The sequence below is a fragment of the Oryza brachyantha genome, chromosome 7, assembly GCF_000231095.2.
Source record: "Oryza brachyantha chromosome 7, ObraRS2, whole genome shotgun sequence".
Taxonomy (NCBI): Eukaryota; Viridiplantae; Streptophyta; class Magnoliopsida; order Poales; family Poaceae; genus Oryza; species Oryza brachyantha.
The window spans coordinates 8761264-8768984 of record NC_023169.2 but is presented as its reverse complement, the minus strand read 5'-3'; positions in this window follow the sequence as shown (position 1 = coordinate 8768984).

Below are 7721 nucleotides of genomic sequence, written 5' to 3'. Positions count from 1 at the left end.
TAGGGAGCAAAAAAAAAATCCATTTCATCATCTTGTTTTTGTAGTTTTCATAATGTTTTTAGACTATTTTTGAGTTGTTCTTGGGTTTTTTAGGCCTATGTGTCCTCTGTTTTACATGAGGAGGCAACAACTAGGAACAAGCACATCGGTTTAATATTTTGTTTATAGAGATCGAGTTTGCTTCATCTTACTTAGCCTATCTAGTTGGGAGTTCAGTTTTTATCCTTGGGTTTCTCTCCTCATGCTCTACGAATCCCAAATCTCAGAATCTAACTCCCCTCTATCCGCCAACTCTTCTGTTATATAGACGTGAGCATTCTATTTCTATAGAGTTTTTTTCGTGTTGTATCTTTGCATTTTAGTCCATGGGATTTGTTATATTTATAATTGAGCCCCTATAGATGTGGCACTTTCAAGGTGATGATCAGCTAAACTGAATACTCAAAACGTGAATGCTCAACATTGCCAAATCGAACATATTGGAAGATTGGGCACCTAATCGCGCATCAGAAATCCTCACTTGTGGCATAGTACCAATCGATTAGTTATTTGGACGACGCAAGTCCATTATGCACCATGGCCTTAGACCGCTTATCCAAGGAAGTGGATGTGTGCCACTCATCGAGACGAAGGAGCTCGCAAGCGGGATCGCTGGAGGAAGCCATTGGTGTTGGGGAGCAAAGCAATGGTGGGGGAGGCAAGGTGAGCTAGGAGGAAACGGGATTAAACCTTAGAAGCAGGATGGCGGAGAGCATGGTGGTGATCTGGGGGCAGATTGCTTAGAAAGAAAGAAAATCCTACTAGAGGAGTCGAAGAGGTAGATGAACAAAATGAGGTGGGCAGTATAAATGAGACGTCCCAAAACTAATTAACGGGTTGCAAAATTGCACACCTACTGATAAAGCCTGCACCAACTTTGGCCATAATGCATTCGTAATGTACATACTTGGCGAGGCGAGGAACCAGTACATTTGACCAAGTTTTATGGAAGTCATAACAAATTTTATAGGTAACTGCAATTGTTAAAATACATAACTTTTGGGTTTTCAATTAGGGCATTAACATAATGCTCTTAAAAAGAGCCAATAGCTAGCCCACTAATAACGATACAACTGCTGGATGATGACACCCTGTCTACGATAGGCCTTGGGCCATGCACCACCCTCAAAGTAAAACTCCATGATGTTATTACACTTGTGCACAGATTACTCGGGGTCGGTTTACTAAATGAGCATTTTTTGGCACTTAAGCAAAATAACATGTTGGTTATTGATCGCACCAATTTGACACTATTGTATTTGAATAGAACCAGTCAGGGCTAATGCACAGGGGATAGGACCACTCGGGCTATGTTACTGCACTTGCCTTTAGACACCACTATTTTTTATATTATAAGATTATATGTTTAGTTGTCTTCATCTGAGCATAAAATTAGACTACCTATTAGGTGTGTCTATACCTGGCCAAATGAGCCGTGCCAAGCCGGGCCGGCCCGAGCACAATAGTACTGTAGCTGGCCCAGGCCCGGCACAACACGCTAGCCTGTGGGCCGTGCCGGCACAGCCCGTTATCCCGTGCCGTGCTTGGGCCGACGCCTCAACCCGTGGGCCAGCACGGCATGGCACGTTTACTATAGTGTGCCGGCACGACAAGGCCCAAGCATGGCACGACCCACCAACCCATTTATTTTTCGTATGATTTTCTAATTTTTCTCATATATTTCTCACATTTTTAATTTTTTCCTACATTTTTTCCTATTTGTATAATATATTTTATGATATATTTCCTAAATTTTCCTCATATTTATCCTATATTTATCGTTTTTTTCCTTCATATTATGTTTTTTCGTCTTTTTTTCTTTTCCCCCTCAAATTTCAATTTTTATAGGCCAGATGTACTAGTGGGCCAGCTACGGGTCCACGTGCCGCTACAGTAGCCGTGCTGGCCTGGCACGACCCAACACCTTCTTGGGCCGTGCTTGGGTTGAGGCCTTGGCACATGGGCCAGCACGGCACGACCCGCTACAGCCCGTGCCTTAGTGGGCCGTGCTGTCGGCGTGCTGTGCCGTGCTGGGCCGGGCAGCCCGTTTGGCTTGCTATAGGTGTGTCTATTTGGTGTACCTAAACATTCCATATTTGAATACGCTTCTATGAGATTCTATGATTAGTTGTCTTTATGTGTACCTATTTAGCTGAACTAAAAATTCCATATTTATATATGCTCTTATGAGACTCTATGTTTAGTTGTTTTTATTTAAGCATAGAGTCACATACTACACCTGATAGGTATATCTATTCGAAGCACCTATGATTTTATTTGTGAAGCCCTCCACAGCCTCTCAGCATAATGTCAATTCGGAGAACACTCAGAAAGTAGTTCTGGGTGGGTTAAACCACTCAGCGTTGATCAAGAACCTTTGTGAGGGAGTCAGTTCAGCTATGAATAAGAGGCACCTACATTGTCTATCTCTTTGTAAACGGTTGGGGGTATGCAAAGATATATTACTATCATATGAAGTTCGACTCAGGTAGAAAAAAACCTTGTACCCTATAGCTAAGATATGTAAAACTAGTCCGACATTACCATGTATGATCCAAAGAAGGCCGGAGTCGTGTGTGACTCGATGTCTGACTTTTGACCCTACCCACAGTATATAAGGGCAAATAGGGGCTCATCGAGGACACGGGATTATCTACCACCAACCACACATATACGACGAAATACAAGCCAACTGAGCAATATATTACCTCGTATGCGAAGACAGAAATATGTATAAACCCTTATTCGTCGTGCACTTCAGTCTCATGTCCCATCCTTTATTTATGGCCAATACAAAATATCGATAATAGGCATTGGGAGGCTTTTCTCCCTAACAACTTTACAAACATCACATGCGGTCTACTAAAATGTGCATACAATATCTGAACAGAACAAAGGGCCGTTAAAGTCTACGGCCACATTTGTTCATAGTGATTAGTAAGCCAGATTACGTTGTTTTCCGCATGCACGCTTCTCAAACTACTAAAGAACGTTTATTGCAAAAAAATCTATAGAAAATTGCCTTAAACACCATATCAAATCATTTTTAAAATTTTAATAATTAATTATTTATATGCTAATCTCCTACTATGTTTTTCACGCCGGTTACTTATCCAACCCAAAAATGCGGCCTACGTTGGTTAGGTAGACCAACGTGTCTATTTCCAGCAGGTGTCTTGTTCCTGGGTGTTGAGCTAACCCATATATATACAGCAACAGTCAAACCAGTCATGAATTTGTAATTCTCACGGCTATGTGTGCAATCAAGATCTCACTATTAAATATAAATCACATGAACCTCAAACGCTTGCTACCGATCAAGTGAGATAAAAGTTACACGAGACACCATGCTACTTCAACAACATCCAACCTCAAAAAGCAAATAGTTAAATGCCCCACATGAAGTAGGCAGCAGCTACCCAACTTGACAAGCAGCAGCTACCCAACTTGACAAGGACCAGAACGAATTAGATGCAATGGAACACACGAACAACATAGAAAATTTACCACATGCCATTCGACTTCTTGTCATGCATGCTAATGACCACTAAATTAGCATGCATATATTCATTTATTCATGAGCCATCTCAACGTGAGCATCAAGGATCGGGTCAACATAAGTACATAACACACAAGGTCTTGTAGATTTGGTGTGGGTCTTCTTCGTCCTACGATTCTGGCCAATGGCAAACTTGGATTTCACCAGCTCACCACCGTGATCCTCGAATTAGAACACGCTAAGATAATAATGTCTAAGTAAAATTGCTCATGTACGCCGTTGGAAGCAACCGAGGAAAACACCGTCAGCCCGATCTTTTCATTTTGCTCATATTTAATTATAAATTGAAATTTGAATCTTTAATCTTAAAATTTAAAGTATATTTCATAATTTTTTATTGTAATGTTTGTTTCAGTATTTTTTCAGGTCGTACGAAAGTTTTATATATACATACTTAAAAAGCCAAAGCCAAACGATCAGCCCAGCTGTAGACGTCGAGAGGGTTTGGGTCTTGTCTAGGAACAGGGCGCGCGGTGGCCGACGTTGCTCACCGTAAGCAGCCTCCCACATTGAACATGTGATCAATGGATTGGTGTGCACGTGCACGTGCACCATTCAGAACGAACACAGGCCACCTGGGATTTGGCTTGCCGCTGTGGTCAACAGCATGAGAAGGTGGTCATCTGACCGGACAAGAGTAGCCGTAGGTTGCCGCCTAGTAGTCGTCGATGATCTCCTCGAAGGGTGAGCCCAGCTATTAATTCAAAGATTCTTGAAAAAATCATTAGTATACAAGTATGTAATTAGTATGTATGTGAAAAAAAATGAGGCCGTATTTAACCAGTATACAAATAAGGCCATCTTCCAGGTAATACCAGTCCGGGTTGTAATTAGTTAGTGAATTTAGAGACTATAATACCACGTAGTTGAATTTTTAGGTCTGGAACATACAGAAGAAGTATGGTCTAGCTGTTGATTTAAAGACTAAAATGTAAGATTTCTTATCATTTAGCAATTTCCTATCCTCTATATATTTCATATGTTACCAATGTGATATGTTGAACAATTAGAACTTCTATGCGTTAAGGGGGTGATTGTTTGATATTTTCCATGAAAAAGCCAAATGATATACTGACAAACGAAAAGTAATTCATGAACAAAACTTTTATACACGCATTCTTAACGATCTAAAAGCCAACGTTGAAAAATAAAATTTGATGTAAAAACCCCCCAAAATCAACTCTAAATTTAAGGTTAAAAATTCAACATTTGGCTTATAAGTATAAACAGAATTGAAAAGATGGGGATGTAAATAATTCCAAGTTAGAATATATGAAATTATTCTCAATTATATCTTATATATGTGTACTACATATTATTATCATTATGCATACTAAATATATATTAGACTTTTGGCTATGAAAAAAATTACCCTTGATATTTTGAATGCCAACATGAAAATTCTGTCCCATGGATGAACACTGTGGGGTTGTTTAGTTCCCAAAAATTTTCACCCAAAAACATCACATCGAATCTTTTGACATCTAAATAGAGTATTAAACATAGATAAAATAAAAAACTAATTGCACAGTTATGTGAGAAATCGTGAGACGAATCTTTTGAGCCAAATTAGTACGCGATTAGCCATAAGATTTTTTAGTTAAATATTTTAGTTCACTATGAATATATATAATAAGTTTATTTATAAATTATTTTTCATTCATAAATATGTTATTTGGATTTTCAAATAAAATGGAAAAATATGAGTCCGTTGGTGTGGGCGTCCTACTGTCATCAATCAGTGGTATGTCGCATCCGTTGCCGATGGACTGCCGCTGTGTGTCACCAGGTTTGGGTGCAGACGACAACGCCACGTCGCCTCTGAAGCAAAGGAACATGATGGGTGATGAGTGAATTGAGTACTGAATTTGATGGGCCTGTCGAAGTATCATGCTCTTCACCTCTTTGTTAACCTTTTCTTCTATCTAGATATCCATGTTTACCTTCAAGCATTACCAACCGTCATGTTCTTGTTAAGCTCGCTTATCTCGGGGCCAGTCAGGAGGCTGCATCACCCAAACCTGCTCCACAAGCATTTGTTGTGCCTATAGGGTGGCCACGAATCTGTTGAAAATATGGTCATATTTCAGTATATTTTAATCCAAAATAGTAGAATAACATACATGATATTATAGGGAATAATCTAGAATATAAGAATAGAACATCTAATATCATCCATGGCAGAAACAGAAACATGTAGCAATGAACCCATTGCTAAAAGACATTCTAAAACGGTAAACAGAGGGACAACGAATGCGATATACCCTGAGAAAGGACCTCCCCTGGTATTTGAGGCAGTACTGCCTCTGTTGATGTTGTTTCCATTATCGCCGCCGTTGTTCCCATTGCCGCCGCCGGAGCCACTGCCGTCGCCGTGCGCGCCGCCGTCACTTGACATCGTGGGATGATGCGAGCAGTCGTGTGGATGCACTCCCAAAAACCTTAGCACCCGTCTACCCGTGTAAGTACTCTGGCGAGAGGGGTTCCGGAGGCCTGCTCGTCCCGAATACTTATGCGGCGCAAACGATCATAACCGGGGAGACAGAGAGGAAGCACAAGAACTCGAAGAACCAGAGGAGCAAAAGAATGGAGATGGATTTTCGCTACCTCGGAAGGAAGGAGGATATAGAAAGCGAATCCTACGCCCTCGGATTCCGTTACGTAATTATCGTGCAATCAGATCGCGCAATCACCGCTGCGGGAATTTCGGGAGGTAATCACGGAGATTCGAATTCATTTCCTTAAACTCCCAGCCGTTGCAAAAAGGAAGGGGCGGGCGGGCGCAGCGTCCGGCCAGCCGAGCCGAGCCACGTCCCGGCCTGGCCTGGACCAGACCAGCCAGCCGGCCGGCGCACGCGCGCGTGTGGCGGTCTTATTACCATTTCAACCAGTCAACAGAGAGTATCTTCTACCTCTCTATTTAAGTTGAGATTCTCCACTTTAATTCTTCAAGGTGGTATTATTGTATCTACCATTCTTTGTGGGGTAGTGAAATTTTAATTAACAATCCCCACCAAATTTCATAGCCCACAAGAAAAGTTCTCAAGACTTATCATGTTTATTATACCAGTGTTTCGGTGAAAACTGTTAAGTTGAACTTTCGTCTAGGAAAAGAGTTACACCAGACCACAACTGAACAATGGACTATGTCTTGAATTGTCAGTCTTGTGCGGTCAGGTTTCACTCAAAACCTTTACTGATACTAGGCCGCCGTCTGCATCCTCTTTTGTTTGGAGCATATGAGTCAAACTCCAGGTCCATTCATTAGTATCTAGAGATTACCCAAATATCATAGACTGTTACTAGCAGTCGAACTCATATAGATGTGTTCCTTCTAAGATGTTTTGTAGGTCAACATCTCTGCTTTGAGAAAAGCTACTTGGATCACATTAAGGCATAAGCCATCCTACCATACAGAGTAGAAGAGAAATGGACTATGTAAATGAGTCCATTTTAAGGGTCACTTCTCTCAGTTATACAACAGCTTGTCTCACCATCCAAATTCACGGGATCTCCGTTCATAATGGATAGGTTTCCACTATTATGCAACTTTAAGTGGGTCTCTAAGCCCATTTCTCTCTATGCATTGTCTATCACATTATGTGATAGTCCCTTGGTAAACTGATCTGCCAGATTTTTAGCTGTCTGGACATAGTCAAGTGCTATCACTCCAGAGTATTTCTGTTTCCTGACAGATTTCAGTCTTCTTTTTACATGCCTAGATGACTCCATGTTGTCCTTTGAACTGTTCACCTTAATAATCACTATTTGATTATCACAGTTCATTAGAATTGCTGGTACTGGTTTTTCAACCACCAGCAAGTCCATCAAGAGCTCACGAAGCCACTCGGCCTCAACTGTGGCAGTATCTAGTGTTGTGAGTTCTACTTTCATTGTTGACCTCGTTAAGATGGTCTACTTGCAAGACTTCGAGGAAACAGCGTCACCTCCAAGTGTGAACACATATCCACTTGTGACCTTTATCTCATCAGCATTAGATATCCAGTTAGAATCACTATACCCTCCTATTACTTTTGGGTACCCAGTATGGTGAATGTCAAAACTCATTGCCCCCTTTAGATAGCGCATGACTCTTTCTAGAGCCCGCCAGTGATCATCTCCA